The sequence below is a fragment of the Mustela putorius genome, unplaced genomic scaffold (assembly GCF_011764305.1).
Source record: "Mustela putorius furo isolate JIRA1106 unplaced genomic scaffold, ASM1176430v1.1 tig00000224_pilon_pilon_pilon, whole genome shotgun sequence".
Classification (NCBI taxonomy): Eukaryota; Metazoa; Chordata; class Mammalia; order Carnivora; family Mustelidae; genus Mustela; species Mustela putorius.
The window spans coordinates 29,588,176-29,616,114 of record NW_025421321.1 but is presented as its reverse complement, the minus strand read 5'-3'; the positions used below and the strand labels follow the sequence as shown (position 1 = coordinate 29,616,114).

Below are 27,939 nucleotides of genomic sequence, written 5' to 3'. Positions count from 1 at the left end.
TTTTGAGATCTAAATTGTATTTTTGGATCTAAAACAGCCATTGTATAAATCCTGTCTCCTCCCTGGACTACAGCTTCCTTAACAAGTGAGTTGAAGTGATGATTCTAGCTGATATGTAAGATTCCTTCCAACACTTCTAGAACGCAACTTTCGTCCTCTCATTGGATAGACAATATGAGGAGGGGCTCTGGGCTTCAGCTCTGGTGTCAGAGATCTCCAGGCAGGGAAATGGTAGGAAAGACCCTCATAAGGTGATGTGGAGAAACCCCACCCTACTTGCTGATGGTTAAAAGGTCTGAATGTGGAAACGGGAAGTGACAAGAGAGGAACTGGGAAAGCATACTCATAACTTTAAATGAATCTTTGTTGTTTTATCTTTTAAAGTCAAAAGGAGATGGTGGGGCTCTAGAGGTTGAATTCTTTATATAAATTAAGTTTAATTACCAAATTTCACTATGATCTGAAGGAGAGTGGATTGGTTTCATTTTTTGCTTTACATATTAAGTCATGGTAAGGGTGGCTCAATTTCTCCTATCCTTGGCTTCCTTGACTGCCATCTAGGGCTGCGCCATCCATGTGGGACTGTCTGTGACAGCAGAGCCTGGAAAGAGGGACAGGGAGGACATTGCTTATTAAGCTGGCTTTAAAGAGCTATTTCGACAAGTTCTCTAAACATTTCTCAGCCTCCAGAAAGCTGGTTTCAGCAGAGCATGCAGCACATATGATGCCTTCATCATGTTCAAAGAGTCTGTGTAAACACACACTGATCACCAATAGATACTTTTGAAAGATTAATTTAGTTCTTATGGACTTTCTGATTTGTCTCCAGACACACCAAAAATAACTCACTTCTCATCCTGTTAATGAACATAATCACAAAAGCACATGAAGCATGGCTTTACATCATCAAGGATGGAACCTTGCAGGGAGATACCCCCAAACCCAAGTAGAATATAATTGAGAATATATATTGGCCATTTTTTCCCACCCATAGAGAAGGAATTTAATAATTCAAGACCAGCTTTCTGAATTCAGCCCTTGTTTCTGCCACAACCAGCTCAACTTTCATTCATTCAAAATGTAGTAATACTAGGTAAAAGTCATTAGTTTCGGACTATGTGTCAGACATGTTCTAAGCACTTTAGAGCTATTAATTAGTTAATTATCACAACAACTTTATGAAGTGGGTACTATTATTGTCCCTATTTTATGGAAAAGGAAACAGGGAAAAGAGATGTCAAGTAACTTACACAAAGGCACACCGTAAGTGGTGGAGCCACTGGCTTCAGGATTTGTACTCTGAACCACTATAGACCTTCTCGAAAAACATTTAGTAAGCACCATTGTATAATGGACCAGGACCATGCTGGGAAAATAGCTTTCAGAGTGTCAGGCCAAACTGGCTAGAGTTTGGGTTGTGTCCCAAGTATGCCAGGAGCTAGGAGACACACGGAGAGTGGAAGGGAAGCCCAGTTGTGCAGACTAGGCATAGGAGATTGGAGATAGTTATAAGAGATCATGGCTCCATGGGTGTGCAGGTCTTTAGGGGCTCTTTCCAGGAATAAAGCATAAACTAGCCCAGCTCCCTGCAGATCGAGGCTACCCCCAACTCTGATGCCAATCACCATCTCATTGGCTCAAACCTTGGGGAAGGGCCTATGAGGTAATGGTCTTGGTAAGGCTGGGATAAGGAGAAGGTTTTCTGCCCATGAGAAATTGGGTTGCCCAGAACCCCCTCCTGGAGCTCCAAGCCTTTTTGACCTTCTGGAGTTCATGTCATTCTTTCAGTGCTGGGATATCATGAGTAGGAGGAAAAGTCAACATCACTTTTTTCCCTGTAGCTTTGGGTCAGGGACAGCAGATTTCATGGATTAGGGTCCCTTCTAGAAGCCATTGATGTGGCTGGACTAGATAGTCTTTTTTTTTTCTTTAAAGATTCTTTATTTTTATTTATTTGATACAGAGAGAAAGAGTGAGAGAGAAAGAACAAGTAGGTAGAGTGGCAGGCAGAGGGAGAGGGAGAAGTAGTCTCCCCACTGAGCAGAAAACCCAATGTGGGACTTGATTCCAGGACCTTGGGATCATGACCTGAGCTGAAAGAACATGCATAACTGATTGAGCCACTCAAGTGTCCTCTTTTTTTTTTTTTTAAACCAAATTAGCATTAGTTTTATTTAAGTTGATAAGTGAAAGAAACATACTTTGTACACAAATATATTAAATATTATATACTAGACACTGTCTACTTTGGTGACAAAATATGTTTTAGTGTAGGTTGAAATATATTTATCCATTATGACTTATAAGTGCACATACATTTTCTGATCTGATATTAGAAATTCTATATATTACATATGAAAATAAACTTTTTGAAAAAATTTCAGTGTAGTTAACATATAGTGTTACATTCATTTCAGGTATACAGTATAGTGTTTCAGCAGTTCCATGTATTACTCAGTGCTCATCAAAATAAGTTTACTCTTAACTCCCTTCATCTATTTCACTGCCCCCACCCCTACCCTGTACTAGATATTTAATTCTTTCCTCCAGATCTCCGCCTTTATCTATGTCCTTGGAAGGCAACCTTGGCAGGTTGATTACCCTAGTTTCATTGTGTTCTGGGTTGGCCAAGAGGAGTCATGGGCAGGCAGACAGAAAGCTGGAGGAGAGCGCTCTGGTTCGAGTAGGGTTGTATCACTCTGTGAAGTTAGCTCCAGCCAGGGGGCCCCCTCCTCCAGTTCTCACTGGCATTCAGCAATTCCTCCCCTGGCCCCTTGAGGGGGGATGGAAAATGCCACCCTCTTGGCTGCAATCTGGGGCCTTCACACTCATTAAGGTTCACTTAACTCTGACTACGCCTCCCTAAAGAGGCCCTTCATTCAATACTTCAGTCAAAGCTTTTTAAGTGGCTTCTGATTCCTTCCAGGGCCCTGCTTGATATCTGGTCCTTGCCCCTTCTACCACAGCTGTCTTAGCTCCAGGTCTGATCCCTGATCTGCTGAAGCTGCTTGGCCTGCTTCTGGTTGCTGGTGCACTCCTGGGAACACCCATACTCTTATCATGGGACTTCTCTCCTCTGGCCTGCCACACAATTCCGTCTGTCCCCAGCCAACACCACCTTTGCTGGCTTTCTGCTCTGAAGTTTCTGTCCTGGCTCTTGACCCTATTTCTTTATGATAGATATATTTATGATAAATATATCTATGAGGCTCCTGCTCTGCCTGGCATTATACTAAATTCATTTATACATGTTATCTCATTTAATTCTTATAATTATCATATCTGGTTAGTGTTATACTAAGAGATGAAAAAAACCCCGAGCTTCTGTTGCCTCTGCCTGACCAGCATAATTTCTCCCTTTTCTGCTAATAGCACTCCCAGTTTCCTCTGGGAAACCACTCCTCCCTCACTCTCAGCCCTTGTGATTCAGGTAATACCAGACCCACCCAGCTCCCTGGCCAGTTAGAGACACTGTGATAGGCTCGGACAAGTGTAGATCTCCTATGCTGGACCAATTAGAGCTAACTCTGGATCTCTGGTTAAGAGAATCAGAAAAAGGACTCTTCTTCAATGGGGGGACTATAAGCCCTGCTGGTAAACTTTCTGCTCCTGATGATACAATCCACCTGGGAAAGATGCCAGCTCTGGAGGGAAGCAGAGTCAAAGACTGAAACATCATCACATGATTATATGCAGTCATTCTTGAAGCTAGTCGGCATCTTAAACTTTTGGGTTGGGGCAAAGCAGTAAATTCCATATGTAATTTAAGCTAATTTGAGTTGAATTTCCATCATTTGCAACCATAAGTAACCTTAGCATCACACATCTGGTAACTGATGGAGCTAGGCATTGAACCCAGGTTTGCTGGAGAGACTTGAGTTAGCTCCTTCAAGGGCTTAAGGTTACTAATGGTCGTGAAAGCTGCACACGTTTAGCTTTCCTCTCCAGTGATTTTCATTAGGGCCTGAAGCAGGTTGCATGAAATGGACCATTTCTTGCCTGGGTGTGATCTTGCTTCCAAGTGGTAGAGTAATGACTATCATGTTCATTCTTAGTGACCTCACTGGGAGCTCTACAGTCTTCCTTAAAGGAACTTGAGTTCTGTGGCTAATTGATTCTTACTATACACTTCCTCTCTTTCCTTAGTAACAGAAACCTTCACATTTAGTTGTTTGCATGGTCATCCAGAATAGAGACCATAGTTCTTGGTATGGCCATGTGACTAAATTCTAACCAATGGGATGCAAGCTTAAGAGATATGTGCAACTCCTAGGCACTATCCTTAAAGAGAAAAATATGCATGTCCTCCAGAAGTTGATCCTTTATGTTGGCTATAGGTGATTATTGGACTCAGGCAGCCATCTTGGGCTGTGAGGTAGAAACCATACATTAAGTATGCAACAAGATAGAAAGAGCTTGTGTCCTGGATGACCATTAAGTTGCCATGTAAACCAAACTGTCCACATTTATATGGGGAGAAGTAACCTTTTCTTTCATTTATGCCACTGGTTTGGTGGTATGGTGGTGGTGGTGGTGGTGGTGGTGGTGGTTGTCACTACTTGCAACTGAACCAAATCCTAAACAATACAGGTCTTTTCTGTAAGTTGGATTCTGGGAGGACAGGAGACTTTCACAGCTTTGTAGAAGGATCGGCAGACGGTTCCTGAAAAGAGTCTGGGCCTTATGAATGTCAGTGATTGACCAGAGGTGGGTTTATGTGATGCTAAAGATTTTTAGGGGCCTGTCCTAGAGGGCCCGGAGCATTTTTATATTTATAATTTGTATTGTTTTTTTCTTCAATATTACACATTTCAGACTCCACAAAACCTGGATCTATTGATGGCACAGACTGTTGTTTTTGTCTTGAATTGTAAAGGCAGGAGTTGAGGGCACCTCAGGTCATTTTAGGGAGGAAGGCCTGACCTTGTGCCTAAGACCTCTTCTTCCCTTTTTCTAATGCCCATCCATCCTATAGGTTCTCCCCCAAATCTTGTCTCCTTCAGGAAGCCTTCCCTGCATAACAGAACCCACTTGTGTCTTTTTCTCCTCCTGCTAAAAGTCCTCAGGATTCACCTCACTTCCTTTTCTGTTTTCATCTGGATATTGCAGAAGGAGAACTGACCAGGACACCCGGGCAACTCAGTTGTTAAGTGTCTGTCTGCCTTTGGCTCAGGTCATGATCCTAGGGTCCTGGGATCGAGTCCTGCGTCAGGCTCCTTGCTCAGCAGGGAGACTTCTTCTCCCTCTCCCACTCCCTCTGCTTGTGTTCCCTCTCCCACTGTGTCTCTCTGTATCAAATAAATAATAAAAATCTGAAGGAAAAAAAAAAAAAAAAGAAGGACACTGACCTTGGAATCAGAAGATCTGGACTTGAGACTGGGCTCAGCTTCTGCCTAGACCTAAGACTTTAACCAACTAACAGGCTCTCTGGGCTTCAGGTTTTTCATCTTTACTGAGAGGTGAGAGCACTTGCTTCCACTAGTCAGCCAGAGGGTTAAATTAGATTAAATATGTGTAATTGCTTGATTGATGATGAAGTATGATAAAATCAAACATATTATGATTACTGGTGTCATAATACTAATCCCCAAGGGTTGTGCTCTTCTTTTAGCTTTAATGGTATCTGATGAGCCATACAGACACTTGATCACCTGCTATTGTATATTGTTCTCTCATTGTTTTGTGGGTCCTATTTAATTTTCCCAAGTAGATTGGCAGGTACAAGACACCAAGGACAATACTTTATAACCTCTGGGCACCTAGAGTGGGGCTGGGCATGTGAAAAACAATTTAGGTACAAAAGGGGGTAAGGGGGAGTCAGAGTTGCTATTCAACCAAAAGATAATTTGTTGGTAAATGTACTGTTGTCTTGGGCCTGGCTCTTCACTGTATTATTATCAGAAGCTAATCGGACTTGGGGAAACAGACTCACATCAAAAAAGCTCACAGGAGACTGATGTATAGAAGTCAGACATCTTCTCAATAGTTAAAGAACTGCTTTTTAAAAAATGACTGAAATGCTAGAGCTTCCTGCCTAGCTCCTTCCTGGCATCTGTGCTTGGGAGGCCTGAATTGTCTTGAAAGGGTTGTTTGGTGAGTTTGGAATGATGGTGTAGAAAAGTGGACTGCTTTGGGGGAATATTCAGTCTTGCCCACTGTGTGGCTTCATGAGTCACCTCTGCCCCAGAGTCCACTTCTCCAGGGAACAGGAAGTTCACATTCCCTGGTCTTGGTGACTCTCCCGCCTGAACACCAATGAATAAACAGGGTTAATTTCCCCCTCCAAAGACTTCTCTTTCTACGTTCCAGGCTTTCTCCTAACTATGTATAATACCATTGATTTTTGTGTCTCCTTATTAAATCACAATTGTATTAAATTCTGCTTCCCCAAGTGTCTTAGTCAACTCAGGCTGCTACAACAAAATATCCTAGACTGGGTAGCTTAACAGAAATTTATTTCTCATAGCTTGTGAGCCTGGGACTTCAAAATCAAGGTGCCAATTTGATTCCCAATGAGAGCCCCTCCCAGGGTGCTGAGAGTCTCCCTGCTGTATCCTCAACATAGTAGAGAAGGAGAGAACTCTGGGGTTTCTTTCTCTTCTTCTAAGGACACTAATCCCTCCAGGAAGGCTCCCCTCTCAGGACCTCATCTAAACCTATTTACCTTCCAAAGACCCCACCTCCTAATACCATCACATTGGGGAGTTAGGGCTTCAATATATGAAATCTGGCAGGGAGTAGGGGTGGCACAAACATTCAGTCCATATCAATTATCAGTTGGGGTTTGAGAGTCCCAAACTTCTCAACCTCTTGGCTTTCTTCCAAAAATGGATAATCATACCAATAAGTGCAACTTAAAAAAATTATTTTAACTCTTGCAGAGAAACCTGATTTTAAGTTTTTGAGGATACCGCATTGCCATCCTTTCTGGAATCAGGGAATCTGGGACTACTTGTACATGGGATAACTGAATAACATTCGTGGTGTTGATCACTGGGCTCCGTCCTGTCTTCCAGACTTATTGGCAGGGACTGACTTGCTGATTTTTTATTGCCACCTGTTTTCAGTCCACCTGAAATGGATCATCTGAAAATTTACCCAGTCCTGAGCCATAATCCAATGCAGTTAAAAGGCACTTTTTCTCCTGCTGAGAAATTAACACCTTCTCTTTTGTCCCAACTTTCTGGGATCATTTCCAATATGTCCTGGCTAGGAGTTAATTAAATCTGTGTTGACACATACTCAATTTCAAGTGGCTTTGCACATACAGGAAACCTGTTGAGATTTTCCCTTTCGAGTCCAAACCCACTGATCTATCTCTTTATCCCAGTTTTCAGGGTAAGTATTCCACTTGCCAGGAAAGGATGGAATTTCAAGTGGGAAATTAATGGGATTCCCCACTTTAAGAAAATCATGGTTTTCTATTTTCCTACAATGCTTCCCAAATTTCGAGACATGTCTTGTGTGAAAATTGCTGTTTTCTATTAAAACAACTGGATTTATGATTACAGGAAGCCCTCAGAGGCAGGGCACAGGCAAGTAACAAACAAGGTTAGAATCCTCAACTCCACAGCAGCTGTTTCAAGAACACAGTACTCAAAACCAGAGTCAGAAGATCTAAATGTAGGTCAAGTAATTTTAAATTCTGATTGGATATTGCAAATGCACAGCCGGGAGCTTTTTTTTTTTTTTTTTCCATCTAGAGTTAGAGATTTGGGTGGCTTACAGGAAAAGTTATTAGCAGCAACATCTAGAGTCTTTGGTTCACCCCAAGAGGCACGTGTTAGTCTCATCTGATGCTATATGCTTATTTTAGTGTCCGGAGCATGGTTGGTGAACATCCAGGGAGAGCATCTTTCCACGCTGAGCTGCGGCCACCGTGCTAAAATTCCTACATATGCTGGTCCTCACATAGCTAGTCTGTCAATGCTGCTGTGTTACTTTGGGGCCGAGGTTGCAAACTAGCAGGTGTGGGCTGTATTTAGACTGCAGGTATGTCTTGTTTGGCCTATAAGGTATTCATTCGTTTTAGAAAATGAGCTAGCTTAAAAAAATTAGAACACTTCCTACAAAATCTTTATTGTGGGGTTGTTTTTTTTGTTTTTTTGTTTTTAAATTTGGGTGTTCTGGTCATCCTGGCATCACTGCTTGGTAACAAAGGGCTGTTGCTGAGTGGGGCTGCCCACTTTGGATGGAATGTGAATCTCTGGTTTGCCAATTCCCATATGGCTTACTTCATTCATATACATTTTCTGCTATATATAAGAATTCACCACTCTGCCATCAAGCAGTGTCCTACACAAATGGCCTGATACTCTTCAACAGCACAGGATAGATGCTCATGGCCCCTTTTGGATCAGAAGACGCATGTTATTCTCAGTTATTTACATGCAAGTCCAGAAGGAGCATGTCAGAACTGTTGGCCTTGAGAAAATGAGTCAAGAATTAAAGGCTAGGGGTTTTGGTGAAGAGATATAGAAGGAAGATTGGAGATTGGAGTAGGGGTGGGAAAGAAAAGGGGTGCCTCTGAGACCTGGGGGAGGGTCGTACCAGACGGGAGAAAGGAAACTGAAACTTTTGCCAAGAGGACTCTGAAAAAGCTTCCGGTTGTCTGGGATTATGCCAAGGAAGAGGTTATGATCATGAGATATTGTGCACCATTATTTGAAATAGTCTCTTCTCCTCAAGAGACTGTGTATTCCCTCAAGTCCAGAGCCCTAGGCAAAGGCCCTGTTCCATTTATTTTTGAGTATGGTATCCACACTAGGGGCTCAGTAACAGCCTTCCAACGGGACTGAAACGTATGCCTGTGCATGTGTGCACATATCTGAATGTGGGAAGGGGCAGGCTGGAGGTGTGGATGAAGGGGGGACATTAACAGAGACAGAGAGGAAAAGTGTCTTGGGAATACATAATACGTGCCAAGAAATACAGGGCTTTGTCATCAAGATGACAATGGTTCATTGAGAAATATTTCTCCTCCTTTCCTAAGGACAAGGAGTGGTGACGGTTAGTGGATTATATTCTTGCCCCTAAGGCCCAGGAACGCACAGCGACAGCTCTGAGTAATGGAGACTGGGGTGAGCGGCCTCATTTGGTGAATCACTGGATATTCACCAATCCTCTTTTCACATTCATTTTGTTTAAATCTGTCCCTGTTTCTAACTCCGAATACTCACTCTGTCCCTGCTTCCCCTTAGCTGCGTGGCCATGCCATGGGCAAGCTGCTTGCTAGCTCTGCTTTGGCTTCTTTGCTGCAAGTGGGGAGAATCACACTTTTTACTCTTAGAGAGGATGTGAAGAGGAAAGAGAGCCTAGGATTTAGTGAGTGCTCAATAAATATTCCCTATGATTATTCTCAAATCGTGGACTTTCCAATCTCTGACTTTTCTCTAAGATGATTTCGCACTGTTCTACACCATCAGAAGACAATTGGCCTGGGTGTTTCAGATGAAGTGCAGTAGTTGGTTCCCCAATACTTCAATTACTTTCCATGTTTTGGGGTGTAGATGTGCTGTGGTGGCCCATGGGGATATGACAGAGCAGACTTCTATTTGTGTGCCATGACCCTTTTCACCTCGGAATAAGGAGTTGGCTCTGGTCCCTATTGTGTCACACCAACTCTCAGATCACTTACCCTTGTTAAAAAGTGCCATCTGCCTCAGTCCTCTTTGCAGAAAGCTTCCCTGACTCCCATCGGGGTGTCCCAGGGAGCTTCCTGACCACACTGCTCAGGCCTAACCATGCTGGCTGCCCACATCACAGCGGGAGGGGTTGGCTCAAAACCTCACACCAATTTTCCCCTCCTCCTCCTTTAGAAACCTGGGACGTCTCCCAAGTGTTGACAGATACCCACTTTGGATCTGAACTAGAGAAAATTCCTTATAGCCCAACATATGAAATTGAAGACTCTTTCATGCTTTGCCCATCTCCACCCCTCCCCCCGCCCCTTCCCCATGATAGAAAGGGAAGATGAAATGCAGCATTAGCCCTGTTCCTACAGCCCAGCTCCTCGGATGAGCATGTCAGGCTGGATACTGTAGCTAAACATAAATGAACGGTTATTAATGATGGGCATAATGTTTTCTAGCAGTTAGCTGGCTGTGATTCTAGGATTTTTTTTTCCACTGTGTTTTGAAGGGTTAGGTTATTTAAACTTACCATCAAATAGAATCAAATCAAAGTGAGCTAATTTTTCTTAAACACTAATCATTTTAAGGCTATTGAACTAAATATAGAGGCAGTTCATTAAATCATTAAAACAGCCTGCAATAATGCTCACAAAGTCATTATGGAGCTATTCCCTAGCCAGAGAGGTAGTGTTGCCTTAAGCACAGTTTAATCAAATTAGATGGTGGGCTATGTCATGGGGTTTCTCCTATTGATATTCATTAAAAATACATGATTTATCACTAATCTCTGTGAGGTAGATCCCACTCTTCCAAATGAATTTTGTAAATGTCAAGGGGAAGAAAACAGAATGGCGTATTGTTATAATAATTTAAGAGTGGTGTGATCACATTTACATTTTATATACTATGCAGTTTAGGAACAGATAATAGCTTTAACAAGGCTAAACTTCTCCTTTTAGTTAAAGTTAGAACAGAAAGGCTGAACCCTGAGGATTAGCCATTACATAGAATGAGCCCCAACAGTTGAATGATCTCTAAGTATAATGGTAGCTTGTCCCATTGTTCACCAAATGCTTTTCTCCCATTCTTGGGTGGAGGGATTTCTACATAGATGTATGCTGTCCTGTTTTCAGATCCTGTCCTGATTCAGCAGCTGGGAGAGTCTGGTTGGCTTTTGCCCCTGGGAGCTCTCCTGCTGTGTTCACACTTCATTTCCTCCAGAGTTCTCTGGCCTCCAGACCTCTCCTCACAACCCTAGTGAAATTTGCCCAGCTCCTTCCTCCTCAGTGAACTGGAAAAGGGCTGATAACAGTTTAAAAATGTTACCCCACCCAGAGGTATTTGCATTTTAACTGGGATCAAAGCTGAAACGAAAGGGATTAAGTCGTAATAGTAGAATTTTAAGCATCAACCAGTGGGTGGAAGAGGGATTTTCTGTTGCTGAAGGACTCCTCCCTCTGGCCTCCATTGGAGAGGAGAGTGGTCCTTGGTGGGTAAGGTCAGACCAGAGATGGGGGAGGGAAGTTTGGTGATACTACTGCTTTATCCTTTTCTAAGTTGTATCTTTTTTTTAAAACTGGGAAATGAGCTTTCTCTGTTTCAAGAACTTTCTTCCGAAACAGATATCTTTCTAGAGGGTACACTTTGAAATATTGATATTCTGACTTGTCCTCTAAACATTTTTCCTCCCCAAACTGAGGACTAACATTTGAAACTCAAAATCACAGTTTGGTTTAAAACTCTCAGTCTTGCCTTGAAAATACCCCGGAAGGAAGGAAGACACTTATAGAAGGAGCAGCAGTACCTTTTCGATATGAAAATGTGCCGGTTCTTAGCAAGACACATGAGATGTCTCCCTACAGTTAAGACAATTATCAAAAGCTTTTCAGAATATGACTAACAGCCAGAATGGTCAGAATCAGCAGACAGAGGCACTTGACTCCTGGACGATAGGGAGCTTTTAGCATCTTGGCCATTTAACCTAATCTAAAAGAGAAACCCAGCTTAAATGAAATCCTACTTATTTTACTCTGCTGTATTGCAGAATAATGGAATGCCCACCCCTTTTCTGCACAGGAGATCTCTAACTTGACTCTTGGCTCAGTGGGATGCTCTCAGAACCATTTCCAATGCCAAACTCAAGATACAAAAGGGTCTGGCCATTAGCCCTGGAATCTCCCGCCCGTGGAGTAATGGAGATGTGAACAGGACAGTACTGAATTATCAGCAGGAACTGACTTAACATCTCAAAATAATAAACGAGGGTCCTAGCAAAGCGTCTTGTTAAGTAGCTAAACGTCTAATTCACCTGGGATATTGTTTCAAAATTCATTTCATCTTCAGTAATTTGATGAAATGAAGCTCTGTACTGGTGCTTTCTCTCATGCAAGGCTGCACGCACCTAAGGGCAGGGCACATTTATTTTGATGATTAATACCTGCAGGTTTCGTGGTTTAATGGGAAAATGCTAGATATATTTGAAATGATACTGCCTTCTCCCCCCTCTTCATTCATCAGGTAAACACCTTGATTACTTGCCTTCCAACTTTGAGCTCAGTAGAACTTATGTTATCCATTGACACTCTGGAAACATTATTCTTGCATATTTGTGGTTGGAGAAGCCTGGGAGTCACACGGTGACTGATTTCAGGTGGGCAGTGTTGGGTGTGCATTGTTTAACTCAACAGCTCTTTTCAAAGATGGATAACAGGAGGCTGGGAGAATAAATGGAATGTGATAGAGTATTTTTCCTTCTGCTCTCACCCCTGAAATCTCCCCCAGAACCACAGGGGTAGCTTCTTTGCCAGTCCCTTAAAGGCTTTTGCCCTGATTTTCATAGGTTTATTTGAACTCTGTTAGAAGTGAGAGGACTCAAATTAGAGGTCATGGAATGGAGGAGGATGAACAAGAGAGAGTGAGCAACTTATCCAGGGTTTAGCCCAGATAGTCCTGCATCTGGAGACTGCCCTCAGGCCTAGGTAAACCACCATGAAGGGCGACCCTTGAAACTCTTATGCTTTTGTCCTCCTTAAACTCCATTTTAAACAACCTGCAGGAGGGTACTGAGTCACATGCATTTTAAATATTATGTATCCAGACAAAGAACATCTCCTTTTAAAGCCTTCTTCCACTCTTACCCTTAGTAAATTGAAACATTTAAACAGAAAGCTAACCTATTAATAAAAATTGTTGTTTACATCCATGCTCATGTTCATAATTGAAAAATATTTTCATGTTATTGTCCCATGTAATCCTCAAAATTAAGGCAACAGCCCCATTTTAGAAAAGAAAGCTGAGACTAAGACTGTTCCTGTGTCCACTCTTCTCCTGCCCTTGGGTGATGGAAGGCAGACTTGCCCATTTTTCTTACATTTGAAGAGCTTCATTTGGCAAGTATTCACAGAGCACGCATTCCACTCCTGGGACATACCAAGGTGGACACCGTTTTCAAACCTGCCCTGTTGACTCCTTGTCAAGCCCTTCCTAGTTGTGATGCGGAAATTATGACCTTGCTTTAAAATCTCCCTGTAAGAAATCCTAAACCCTCTCCAGGCTAGGCTGCTGCATTTTGGTATCTTCAAATGGGTTTCACGCAATATTCAAAAGTTAAGTTCTCCCAATTTTAGCTGATGCCACAGTCATTTGAAAATCCAAAGACAGTAGAATGAGTCTCCTTGGCAAAGTGCTTGGGGTGTACACAGATGTAAGGGTGTTTGTGTGTATATGGCTTCTAATACTTACCCCTTTCCATGGTTGTATTCGGTGCACCCAAGGAGCAGTTATGGTCAATTATGTCATTGTTTTTTTTTTTTTTTAAAAAAAAAAAGGTCTATCTCTTTGTTGATACAACATAGACTTTTCAGTATATAATAGTGTCATTAACCTTCACCTTATCACCTGGCAGCCCCTCCCCACAATATCCCTGAGTGCAAGCTTGTTGGGATGTAATTAACCTCAGACCCATATCTACCTCTTTTTCACACGCTGAAGCTTCGTCCAAGACCCGGATCCCACACTCACCATGGGCCTTTGAGCTGCAGTTTCCTGTAGAGTTTGGTGTGTGCCAAGGTCCTGCAGGGAGAAGAGACACACACGTGCTATTAGCAAGAGCATCTACCACAGGGCTATGTACAGGTGGCAGCTTAATACGTACTCTTGGGTGACAGAATTGAGTTGTCAGGCCCTCTGTTCTCCTGGCTATTAATCCTTTTCTGTCATGGTTTAAAAGACAGGATGAGACAGCCAGAAAAATAAGAAACCAAAAGCTCTTAAATCCTAGCCTTCAAATGACCAGAATAGAATAAGAGTATTTCAAAAAGATGAGTGAGGTTTGAGTCATTTGCATAGAATGAATGACCACTGGACTCCCAAAGCCTGGGCATGGTCTCAGAAGGCAAGTTTTTAAACTGAAAGACAGGGATTTCCTTTCTAAAATTTACCTCTTCCCCTTTTTTCTTACATATAATAACTAGCTTTCATGGTCAAACGCATATACCCCCCTCCAGGATAGCAGGGATTTGTCTGTCTTTTCAGTGCTAATTCTTAGTGCTAACCAGTGCCTAACACATAGCAGGTGCTCAATACATGTTTTGTTGAATGAATGAATGAATGAATGAATACCATAAGCCCTGGCAAAAAAAAAAAAAAAAAGGAGTAAAGATAGTATTTGTCACTTACCTACTTCTGCAACCCTACACTCACTAATGCTAGGCAGTAGTTCTAATTATAGACTACTCTATGCAATAGCAGGCAACAAAACTGGATTTGTATGAAGCATGTTTGGTGAAATCTTGACTGTTGGGTGGTCATATTAACCACCATTCACACTTCTTCATCTACTTTAATTAAGCCTTGAAATTTCTTCTGAGCAAATACTATAACTACTAAACAAATACACTCTGGGGAGTAGGACATGGATTCTGTTTAGCATTTGACCTATAATACAAAGAGTTACCAATGGACACAACATGGTATATGTTCCTAGAATGTTGAGTGATAGAGAAAGATAGGTTGGTGTGTAGCCTTAGAGCCAGACTTGATTAGGCAGGCAAGAAATACTTAGCCAGGTGAGTGACAGCTTCCTGGAATAGGGCATAAATCCAAGCTTTCTACATATGTCTACCAAAAATAAGAGCTGTTCTTGCTCAAGGTGAGCTCTCTTTATAACCTCCTGAGCTATTTTGACTCCCAGATCAGAATCAGTGTATCACAGATGGAACGCTGGCCAAACACATCCACATTTTTTCTATGGGGAGGGGCATGGGAGTGTCCCTAGGGACAGCGGCTTTTCAACATCCAGTCTAAGAGATATTTTGTGTTCCTCCTGAGTCCTTCCAGAACACAGCCTCTGATGTTCCTGTTTTCCTTTAGATGACGGCAAAAGATGCAGTGAAGAGGAGTATAATGCTGAATACTCAAGGGAAAGGGCAGTTGTTTAAGGAAGATGGAAGCAGGAATTGAATTTAGGTTAAAGACCAGAGGGAGGAGAACCCAACCCAGAGGGTTCCAATTCTGTGAAATCAAATGCAGAGAAAATACAGTCGACCCAAAATGGACAAGGCCAATTTGGAGCTGTCTTCAACCACAATGTGTATGAATGGCATTCTGAATTGCATCTTCTCCCTTAATTTTTTGAATTGCATCCTTTCTTATCACCAACATCCCCCTGTAGATTAGAGTCTACCACTGGGTTTGAGGCTGGGTGAGATCTACCTACAAAGACATTGTCACTTACGTCTTCCACCTAATGAGACAGCAATGTCAGGGGAGGTGAAGGTGAATTCCTTTACCTAAAGGCACATAAGCAAAAGACAATCATGGCACCCCTAAGAGGGCATCAAATTGTGGCTGCTTTAAGTCTCTCTTCTCAAAAGGGAAGCCATGGTATAACGATGGAACTGAACTTGAACCTTTCTAGAAAGCCTCTAAGGTTTATCTCTTTTCCCCTCGAATATGAATGCAAGAGAACAGAAAGCTGCCATCCTCCGTGGTCAGATCTCTCTGAAAGATGGACAATTTCTTGATCATCACAAGTGATGAGCAGGTGAGTCTGAATTTATGTGTCCGTTTGGAGAGAAGTTTTATACTAGATGTGGTTCTTGCCATTCAGGGAATGATGATATTTACATTAATTGAAAATCTGAACTACGTATTTTTACTCAGTGAAAGCTCATGGCCTGATGAGAACAAATTTCTTTATATCCTTAATTCAAACGGTTGGGAACAATTTATCAATGTGATGGAACTCCTTTATGGCATGTGAAAAAGATCACTCTTAGGAACAAACAGATACAGTTTTTGTAATCATTAAACATCTTAGTTCATAAATCTTTTTTCCTCCTGACCCTCAAAGCTGAATTGAAAATAAATGCAGTAAGGTCCATGATTCTTGGAACTTCGACACTAAAAACAAACGCATACACTATAGCCTTTCCATGTTAAATATCCTCTTGGTTTTTAAATATGTTTCCTTGAAAATGGGAGCAAAATGTGTCATCCATCGACATAGACTCTTGTTTGTTTTACAAGATTTCTCATTGAGAGTAATTAAAATATACTAACTTAGGAAAGTCAGCACGTAAGAACTATTTTTATTAATGTGTCTAAAATACAGGTTTTTCCTTTCTATAGAGGAAGACATTAGAACAACAAGGATATTATAATCCCACTCTTGTAAAGTGAAATAATTACATGTGTGTTTAAAATAATTACATGTGTGTTTAAATGATCTACACCCAAAAAAGGTACTGAGAGTGGTTGCCTAGGTGCATGAAATCGTGAGCGTTTTCAGATTTCTTCTTCTTTTCTTATTTTCTCTTTTATAATGAATATGGATTGTTTGCAACAAAAATTAATCAGGATTTTAAAAAAAATACTTAAAATAATACTCATGAACAATATTCATAATACACATAAAAATTGAAAAACAATACATCATTGATTTGATATGTGTGACTTTTCTTCCCTTACCTCCTAAAGTTCTCTGAGTATAGCCAGCCTTTCCTTCTGCCTCCTTTTCCTGTGTCAGCAGACTCTGATGCTTAAATCTTTTCCAGTAGGTGAGGCAGTTCTTTAGAAATGGGAACCAGGAGCTGGCCTGGGACATGAGACAGCAGTTTACTTAGTGTCTTCCTTTTGGTGGTATTGGTACAAAAAGATAAGCTAAATCCAGTCTCTCTTTCAAAGCTTCACTTGACACCAGTTTTGTTTTGGCTTGGTTTGGTTTTTTTGGTCTGTCTTTCTTCTCTCTCTTCATTTCCCCCTCCCATTCTTTATTTTTCTCCTACTAAATTTGAAGCTTCTTTAGGGTAGGGGCCTCCTCTTAGCCTGCTGTCATGATGCTTCATACAAGGTAGTTACTCAATAAGTGTTTGTTGAATGAAGGCCCAGAGGTATTAATTGATTTGGCTAATGTCACACAGCTGGTTAGCAGCAAGGTCAGGACTAGAATTGAGGCAAAATGAGGAAGTCCACTGGCTACAGAAAGCACACTGTGCCAAAATAAAAAGAATGTTGGTGTCGTAGGCAGTACGTCTATGTTAGTAAACAGACAGGGACATGGGTGAGATATAATATATGTCATCAGGCTAAAGACAGAGATAAAGGGAGTAAAGGCAGGAATCAAGTTGATATACTTTGGTGCATATTTGCCAAAGCTCTGGTTATTATTACAATTGTGCCTTCATGGAATATCTATATTTAACTATTGCTTTCAAACTTCTCATAGACAAGAAGATATGTAACTTTGTAAAAAGTGCAGGCAGAACCACCATTATATTTTTGCAGAGACCATTCATGATAAATTTATTCAGCAAAGGGAAAAAATAAATCCATCTACATTGAAATCACAATGAACATGTCTCCATTAAAGGCCCCCAAGAGATAGAACGCCAAGTGCAAAAGCAACAAGAGTGTAGATGAGAGATTTCTCCCCATTGAACTATCTACCCCAGGAGGCAGCCAGTGCAACCTTCATACTCAGGAGGTGAAGAAAAAATCGTTTTGTTGAGTAAAAGTATTCTGAGTAACTGCCTTCTTTGAAAATGGAAGAATTTCATTTTTCCATCTGACAAATGGAGAAGAACCTGTTTGCCGTGAAGACACTAGAGTTAATCGTCCCAGGATAATGGCTACCTTTGACCAAAGACACAGCCCCAGGAGTTGTGGCTTCATTCCCTTCAAGTGTTGATCAAGTCTCAATCTTCGGGATGGTTGTGACATATTCTATTTCTGAAACTCCCTTTGAGAAAAGCATCCTATAATTTTTCTCTACTTCTCGTAGTTGCTGCTGATGGTGATTTGTATCTCCACTAGAAACATGCTGGGTGGAATTGACCCTTTGTAAGCATCCCTTCATGACACAATGAATAGGAAAATAAAGGGGTGGAAAGAGGAGAAAGCAAGCAAGCAAAGGGGGAGGTGAGAGAGAGCCCTGGGATGACAGAACCAAGAAGAATCAGGATCTCTCAACAATCTGACCCTCACATGCCTCTGCACCCACATTCAACTTGTTTTATTAAAGACATGTTGTTTTTAAAAGCCTCTAAGTACCTCAGAGCTGGGTTTAGGGTCATGAAATCACCCCAGGCATGCCAATAATTTGACTTCCCTTTAAAATAATATTTTTAAAAAATTGCTTACCTTGAATTTAATAGGATGTGGAAGACACTGATTTTCCAGAAATAAAAACTGTAGTCACAGGCCAATTTTCTTACTAATTCACTTCTACTGGCTGAAGCAGGAGCACTGCTCTGAAAGAAATCCAATATAATGTTTTTTAACCTTTCTGTTCTTGTCCTCTTTTCTGTTTTTGTTTTTAGTGATTTTCTGAACTTGACCACTCTCTGGAGAAGTCTTAAAGTATTTAAATTTTAGATAAAATATATCGCTTGCTCCTGATCATAGCACTGTGCTATTGTGTGCTATTATGTAATTTTAGAATTTTCCTGAATGTGACCATCAGCTGACTGACCTTAGGGGGTATCTCTGTCAGTGTGCAGCTTATATGGATGTGGCACAAAGATACTCAAGAGAACAACATTGGTGAGAAATGTCGTTCCAAATATTTCTGTTCAAAATCTTGTATTTTGAAATAATGACAGATGCACAAAAATTTGTAAAAACACGAGATGTCCTATGTACCCTTCCCCCAAAGGGGATATCTTGTGCAGCTATGGTATAATATCAAAACCAGAAAATGAACATTGGTATATTTCTGTTAACTAGACTACAGACCTTATTCAATTTTCACCATTTAAAAAACCTACACTCATTTGAGTGTGTGTGTGTGTGTGTGTGTGTGTGTGTGTGTAGTTCTATGCAATTTTATTCCACTTGTAGATTTGTGTAACCACCTCTATAATCAAGATCTGGAACTGTCCAATTCATCCTTACCAGACAACTCCCACATGCTACCAGGGATTTCTTCTAAAATTTCCTTTTCAGACAATTGTCTATTGATGCAGGGATTGGTTTGCTAGGGTGGCCTTGACAAAGAGTTACACACTGGGCAGCTTAAACAACAGAAATGTATTGTCTCACGATTGTGGAGAATGAAATAAAGGTCAAGGTGTCAGCAGTGTTGGTTCCTCTTGAGGCTTTGAGGGTGAATCTGTTCCATGTTTCTCTCCTGGCTTCCTAGCTACTGGTAGTTTGCCAGCAATCTTCGGCCTTCCTTGGCTTGTGGAAGCATTTTCTCAATCTCTGGTTTCACCTTCATGTGGTGTTCTTCCTTTGGGCATATCTGTATTCAGATTTCCCTTTTTTATGAGAACACCAGCCATAATGGATATTGCTCACCCTAGAGACTTTGTTTTAACCTGATCATTTCTTTAAAGATCCTATCTCCAAATAAATTAGGACTTCATATAAATTTGGGGGGGGTATAATTTACCCTATAATAGGGACTAATTTATATTTCTGCAAGCTACATTGAGTCCTGGGTGAAATCTGAGTTAACCAACGTCATATTTCCAGATTATTCTGTGATGTTGAAATGGCATACACAGATTGGTATTCTAGGTTGCTGCCTGGAAGGCCTGATCCAAGTATCCCAATGAAGGAATTCTCGGGATCTAAAAAAATTCCAACACTTGAATAAAATAAAAACAATACAGAGAAAAATGATATGTTTATTTGGAAGCTCGATAGTAAATGGAAATTTTCCATACTAGATTGCTGGTTCTCACCAAGCATGAGGTAACTTGAATCATTTCTATGTTGTATGTTTCTGAGACACTTTTTAAAAAAAGAACGCACTTCTTTTTTAAGCTTACTTATTATTATTATTTTTTTTTTTTTAGTAATCTCTACACCTAACATGGGGCTCAAACTCATGACCCTGAAATCAAGAGTCACATGTTCTTCTGACTGAGTCAGCCAGGTGCCCCAAAAAGACACAACCAAACAACAACAAAAAGAAAATGACCTAATTCAAAAATAGAACTTAAGTAGACATTTCTCCAAAGAAGATTTACAAATGCCCAATAAGCACATGAAAAGATGTTCAACATCATTAGAGGAATGCAAATCAAAACCACAGAGAGATCCTATTTCACACCTTCTAGGGCAGCTATAATTTTTTTTTTAAAAAAACAACAAGTGTTGGTGAGGATATAGAGAAATTGAAACCTTGTGCACTGCTGTTGAGAATGTAAAATGGTGCAGCCGCTATGGAAAGCAATTTGGCAGATCCTCAAAAAGTTAAACATAGAACTACATATAACCCAGAAATTCCACTCCTAGATATATATTCAAAAGGACTGAAAGCAGGGACTCAGAGAGATACTTGCACACCAGTGTTAATAGCAACATTATTCACAAGAGCCAGAAGATGGCGAATATCAACAGATAAACAGATATACAAAATGTGGTATATTACACGTGATGGAATACTCTTCAGTCAGATAAAGGAATGAAATTTTGACACATGCTACAGCATAGATGGACCTCGAAAACATTATGCTTAGTGAAATAAGGCAGACACAGAAGAACAAATTGTGTATTTATATGAGATAATGAGAACAAGCAAGTTCATAGAGACAGAAAGTACCATAAAAGTTACACAGGGTGGAGGGATTATTGTTCAATGTATCTAGAGTTTATGCTGGGGATGATGAAAAAGGTTTGGGTGTAGACAGTGGTGATGGGTACATGGTATTTTGAATATATTTAATGGTACTGAATTGTACACTTGCAAATGGTTAAAATGATAAATTGTATATTATATATATGTTTTTCCACAATAAAAAATGTAGCAAATGCATTAAAAAGATCTGTTTTGGGGAAAACAGTGCTCATAGGCTCATCTGTTTCTGCCAGATTGGTTAAAAGGACTCCTTGAAGTCCTATTCAGACATGGCTTCTCTTCACTTCATTAATTTATTGTAACTCAATATACCAAATGCTTATTCAGCACTTACTCCATATAAGGCACTGTCTATGTTCCTAATTAGTTCACATAAAGGATGGGAATTGGTGGAATGAGAGAAATATTAGCAAAGAACCATGGAAAAGAAAGGCTAACTCCAGTTCTGGGATAGAACCAGTTCAGGGAATCATTAAAGTTTTGAAAAGAAATTGATCTTGAATGGTGGATAAGATTTTACCATGTAGAGGAGAGTGGAGAGAGCATTTTGGTCTAGAGAGTGTGAATACCATGGGCAGAAACCTAGGAACAGCAAATAGTCAATGTGACTCTGAATTAGGGTGTGCTGAGGGAGAGTGAGGAGCCGAGCCTGTCAAGTATGGTTGGTGGCCTATCATAGAAAACCTGGTCACTGGGTTGAGGACATCATACAGCCTTTGGTAGCCAGTTGTGAAGAGATGAAATGATTGGAATTGTGCTTCTGCGAGACTCTTAGTGGAGTTTGCTGGGTTTAATGTGGTAGTTCAGACAAGGGCCTCAAATAGGGTGATGGCAGCAAACATGGAACAGCCCAGAGCAAGATGATGGATGTTCCTCAGAGGAACATGTCTTTGTGTGGAGGGTGGAGAAAAGAAAGTAAGAAAGTCTCAGGAAGAAGGCATTTGAGGAGAGAAATCAGAGAGTCTGATTCCCCAGCAAATGGATTGTGAGGGCTTCCCATATTGGAAGCACTACAAATGCATACTTTTAACCTTAACAAGGCCTTTGCCCATCAGTTTTCTCTCTCATTCTCTGAGGAGCTATTTCAGGCCTTCTCCACCTTTCTCAGATTTCCTCCTGTTCCACCATTTTCCTCCTCATTCTCAGCCTCCAACTTTGCCAAGAATCCTTGAAATCATCAAATCAGCATTCCTTCAGCTTCTTTGTCATCTTGGCAACAAACTGGCCTGCACCTGACCCTGCTCTCTCCCTTTCCCTCCTGCCCCATGCAACTGAACCCCCTTGGAACCTTAAATGATCAATTATTCCCACTGTCATATGAACATTGATCACTTCTCTTCTTACTTGACTACACTTGGGTTTTTCTTTTTAACAGATTGATTGAGATATTATTTATATACCATACAATATATTCATTTAAAATGTCCAATTAGTATATTCACAGAATTGTGTAACTACCTCTACAATTCATTTTTTTCAGTTATTGCTTATGTATCTTTTTTATTGTGAGATACACAAAACAAAGTTTACCATCTTAGTCATTTTTAAAAATATATTTATTATTATTATTATTATTTTAAAGCAATCTCTACACCCAATGTGGGGCTTGAACTCACAACCCCAAGATCAAGAGTCCGATGCTCCACCAACTGAACCAGCCAGGATCCCCATCATTGTAACCATTTTTAAATGTATGCTTTATGGGTCACCTGGGTGGCTCAGTGGGTTAAAGCCTCTGCCTTCGGGATCAAGCCCCACATCGGGCTCTCTGCTCTGCGGGGAGCCTGCTTCCTCCTCTCTCTCTCTGCTCTCTCATCTCTGTCTGTCAAATAAATAAATAAAATCTTTAATAAAAAAAAAATGTATGCTTCAGCATGTCACATTGTTGTGCATCACCATCTTCTCCAGAACTCTTTTCATTTTGTAAAACTGAAACTCTGTATCTACTCAACAATAACTCTCCCCTCCTTTTTCTCCCTAGCCCCTGGCAACTACAGTTCTATTTTCTGTCTTTATGAATTTGGCTACTCTAGCTATGTCATGTAAGTGGAATCATACAGTTTTTGTCCTTTTGGGATTAGCTTATTTTACTTAACATAATGTCCTTAAACATCCATGTTTAGCATGTGTCAGAGTTTCTCCTTCCTTTTAAAGGTTGAATAATATTCCGTTGTATTTTGTTCTTCCATCTCTCCTTTGATGGGATCTTGGGTTATTTCTACCTTTTGGTTATTCTGACTAATGCTACTTTGAACATTGGTGTTCAAGTAAATTCCCCATTGCCTATTCTTGGCTTTGTTTTTTTTAAGACTTTATTTATTTAGAGAGAATGAGCGGGGGGGAAGGACAGAGGGAAATAGAGAATCTCAAGCAGTCTCTGCACTGAGCATGGAGCCTGGTGAGGGCCTCAATCTCATAACCCTGAGATCATGACTTGAACTGAAATCAAGAGTCAGATGCTTAACTGACTGAGCCACCCAGGCGCCCCTTTATTCTTGGGTTTTTGACACTAATGTTTTTCCTTCCTTGAAGAAGTCTCTTGCATTGGCTTCTAGAAAATGACCCTTTTCTGGTTTCTCTCTACTTCTCTAGTTGCACCTTTGCTCCATTTCCTCTGTCATCAGTTAAACTTTGACATTTATCTGAATTCCATTCTTGACCCTTTTTTCCTCTCATTCTATACTCTCTCTGGGTGGTCTTACTTATTTTCATGATTCCTATGGTGATTTTCAAATCTCTATTTCCATTCCTAACTGCTTAAGGCCACATCTAATTTGTTTTTACTTCCTTGTTGGCTCTCACTCTTTTATTCTAAACCCACCGGCTTCTCTTCCTCTCCATTGAACTCTCTGGCTCTCAACAAGCACCATTCATCATCTCTTGCCTAGATTACCTCACTGCCTCCTACCTGGTCTGCTTATTTCCAGTCTTTGCCTTTTTCAAATATACATAGTTCCCAGAGAGATTTTCTACAGTGTGAAATCTGATCATCTTGTTCCATACTAAAGAACTGCTTCTCCAGTCACTTCAGTAAGTTTTTTCTTGCCTTAAGGTCACTACACGGGCTGTTCCTTCTGTTTGAATGTTCTTCTAAACCACCCCCCCACACCTGATTATTGACTTCACCACCTATGTCGGCTTATACCTCACTTTCTCTGGAAGGCTTTGTCCTACCCCCTACCAAGGCAGGGTGGCTCTGCTCATACCCTAGTTATCCACTTATTCTCCTGCATCTCCTACCTCAATGCAAGCTCCCTGTGTGCTTGAATGGCACACAGTAGGCCCTCAATATATATTTGCTGCATGAATTTTTGACAACTGTTTTCTAGCACAGAGTTGGAACTATTGCTCTGGAACTTGATGGAGAAAACTAGTTTGAGGCTCTAAATGGGAACCTGAGAACTAAATGCATGCAGGAAACAGTAGAAGCACTGAATTACAGTCAATGTTTATTGAATATGAATATATATATCTTACTAAAAATAAGTATGTCAATATACTATTAGTATGTATTACTAGCATATGAAGTATATGCTACAAATAGGTATGTATATATAAAATAAGTATATATGTTGTTATTAAGAATCTGAATATATACTCTACTACATAAACGTTGCTGCTGTCAGATTTTTAAGGCAAGTGCCAAGAATTTTCAAGACTCTGTTTTCAAAATTTCTATATTCGTGTTTTAAGCCCAGAGTCATTAATAACTATTTGGGCAGCTCCACATAGTCCACGTTCAGAATAGACTTGTTCAGTCTAAGATTTAAGGCATCCATTCCAGTGAACTGCATGCTCACAAAATCACCTTTGCCTGTTGTCCTGGGGTGCCTGGTGGCTCAGTCAGTTAAATTTAAATGTCTGCTCTTGATCTCAGCTCGGGTCTTGATCTCAGGGTTGTGTGTTCAAGCCCTGCACTGGGCTCCACACTGGACATGGAGCCTACTTTAAAAAAAAAAATTTTTTTTAAATGCCTAGCCACCAAAAGTATGATGATGCTATTCCTAAGCCGTCACTGGGTGTACTTCATTTCCATGACACATGTAGGCCTCCCAACAGCCCAAAGAGATAGAGATCGTTAGGCCATTTCACAGATGCAGCTGCTGAGAGTTAGACAGGTTATGTAGTTTGCCCAAGGTCACTCAGCTTAGAAATAGGGAAGCCAGAATTCAAGCTTCAGGCTGGTCCGACTCAATGCCTAGGCTCACCAGCCCTGTACTGAGAAGCTTCCTTTGCCCTGAAGCAAAGCCAGGCTGCCTGGGGTCTGATGGCGGCATGGATAAAACAGTACAATGGCAAGCACATGGCAAATGTACAGTGTTCCTCATTCATGAGGAGCTTCTAATTCCATCACCGCTTTTTGTCTTTACAAGAACCCCAGGAGTGCGAGGACAGGGCCATTATCCCCATTTTAGAGATGAAGGAACTGAGACACACAGGCAGGTTAAGCGACTTGTCCACTGTCTCACAGCAAGGCAGCATACAGCTGATATTAGAACCCAGGTCTCCTGGCTTTTAGTTAAAAAGCTTTTTTCCATTACAGCACAACCTTGTGGCCTTCAGCTTTCAGACTCCGATTGAACAGCAGCATATGAATTAACTAAGGTTACTGTATTATCCCCTAAAATGATGGCTTCCCATTTAAAAAAAAAAAAAATTCACCAATGGAACATGTGCAAAATACATTTTCACAAGGTCATTCTTACCCAGAGCTGTTTTTAAAACTATTATTTTCCATTTGGGCTTTTGGTCTATGATCCCATGGTATGTGCAGTTAAATTGTAAATTAAAATTTTAAACAAACAATGTTTCAGAATTGATTTCTGGTTAACAGGACTGGTTTGGAAAGATGGTGGGTTTGGAAGATGTACGCTAAAAGGTGTTGAGAAATCGATTCACCTGCACAGTGAGGGAATTTAGAGATGTTGATTTGGAAAGAACCACCCGAGGAGTTCTAGCCACAGGTGGGTTTGGTGATCCTGCATGCCAGTGTGATAGACACTATGTGTTAGTGACGTGTATGTCACAGAACAGGCCTGCATGACAGGCCACAATGGGGATGGCAACAGTGACACGGTTACCAAATGCCGTATATAATGTGCACCCTTAGCACACTTGTTGGGATTGGTGCTGGTTTATCTGAAAAACATTTTTGTTTGTGGAAAGTATGGTGTCTTTAAAACACTTACAGCTATATCTGTTAGATTGTGATTCAGCAATATTGATTGGAGCCCCATTCTGTTCAAGAGAGGTGCCAGGTCTTGAATCAGTATTTTTGATGTTACATGAATCTGAGCTTCAGGCAGGATGCAGGAGCTGCCCCGGTGCTGCCTGTGCCCTATCTCCTGCCCCCTGCTCTTTGTGGGGAACTTAAATCCTCACCTCATCCATAAAGGTGCTTGGGGGATTCCCAGTTTCTGAGCTTCCAGCAATCCAAGAAGCAGATGTTGGAAGGGAAGCCCCACCTACCTTTCAGCTTTGTTCCCAGGCCAAATAAAACCAGGAAAGTCTTTCTATTTTGAGAAAAGCAATTTATTCTGGACTCATGTTTTCTCCCACACTTGGGCAGGTGAGATAATCTTAATGCAGTTTTATCAGCCTTAACTCTTGAATTCTTGGCTGCTAAACTTAAAAAAAAAAAAAAAAAAAACCTCAAAGAAGCATAAACCCCCCATTTCCATACCAAAGAGTGCTAGGCTGTTCTTGGAAACTTTTATCTCTTTCATGGCGGTGCTTGTCTCATATTCTGTCGCAGAATGGTGAGAAAATCAGCTATAAGAAGAGAAAATAGTGCGACAGAAACTTAAAACTAACTCACTGATAACAATGAACCAATAAGCATATGTTCTTTCCTCTCCTCTTTCTTCAGCAAATATATTGAGAAGAAAACATGTCTTACATAAAGCAATCTTTCACATCTCCATACATGAAGACTCAAAAACATAGATAGACTTGACTTCACAGTGTATGGATTCAGAACCACTTTTGTTTTCAGCTTTTGCTCAAGTTCTTAAGAAATGCCTCTCCAGATGGATTTCAATACAAAACAGGAAAAATTAAAAGGTGCATCTGAGGAAGTAGAACACAAATCAGGGTTCATCTCCCACCAGAAAAGCATGGGTGTTTGCGTGTGGTGGAAGTTTTATGGATGCTCCGAAGGTCACCCAGATGTTAAGGGAAGTCTGCAGCTACAATTTCACGTCTGTGCTTATGTGCTATATGATAAATCACATTTATCTCTCCAAACATTTCAGCCACTTGTTATCATTTTTCAATTATTTTTACTCTGTTCTAGGGGGCTTTCTCAGGGATAATTTGTCTCTTAAATCTCCTGTTTTTTATTTGCCCCCAGTGAGAGAAGCAGGAAGTACACAGCAGATCTTGGAAATGAAGGAATTGGCTGTTCCCCACGAAACTCTGAGCAGCTCTTAACCCCTTTCCCCCAACGAGGTTGTTTTTTTTTAATCTGATGAGAGAATGGCCAACAACTGAATGGATCAAAGGATGGGAATATGAGTTCAAAAACCATGTACTTTCCCAAGTAAAGTAGTTTATACATGGGGAAGAATCAAATATGGCCACAGCTCTAAGACCCCAAAATACAGTAAGACTAAAAACATGTAGGAGAGTATGTGAAATTTATATTTATGATTTTCTATAGAGTCACAGGATTTAATTTCTATTTTTATTTTTTTTTTAAGATTTTTATTTATTTATTTGATAGAGAGACACTGCGAGAGAGGGAATACAAGCAGGGGGCGTGCAAGAGGGAGAAGCAGACTTCCCAACAGAGCAGGGAGCCTGATGTGGGGCTTGTCCCAGGACCCTGCGACCATGACCCGAGCCAAAGTCAGACACTTAACGACTGAGCCACCCAGGCACCCCTAATTTCTATTTTTAAATATTTAAGCAAAACTCTTTCCTTTCTCTCTAATTTGTGAATATCAATATTGTCATACTTAATCTGTAGGAGATTAGTCAACTCTATTGAAGGTGGTAAAGTAGGATAAAAATAGGACCTCCATGGGGCTGTGTGTGGATTAAAATATATAACGTGTTTGTAATAGGGTAGCACAGAGTAAACTGTTCTATATTTGTTGTTATTATTATTGTTATTTTATTACTTCTAAATGTATTCCCATATTTATTTTTCACACAATGGGGATCAAGTTAAATGTACTCTTTGCCACCTACTTTTTTTTTTTCCAACATAATAGCTTT

At 40.7% G+C, this 27,939-nt stretch overlaps 1 long non-coding RNA gene across 2 annotated transcripts in view; it reads right to left on the bottom strand.

The window, feature by feature from the left end:
* Positions 1–417: 417 nt before the first annotated feature.
* Positions 418–27,939, bottom strand: part of LOC101688418 — a 44,349-nt gene continuing 16,827 nt past the window's right edge. For both annotated transcript variants that reach the window (XR_006606041.1, XR_198672.3), the window contains 5 exons: positions 26,402–26,490; positions 18,273–18,382; positions 16,602–16,728; positions 13,653–13,703; positions 418–601 (listed from right to left, as the gene is read on the bottom strand). This is a non-coding gene — a long non-coding RNA (uncharacterized LOC101688418). The remainder of the gene's footprint in view (positions 602–13,652; positions 13,704–16,601; positions 16,729–18,272; positions 18,383–26,401; positions 26,491–27,939) is intronic.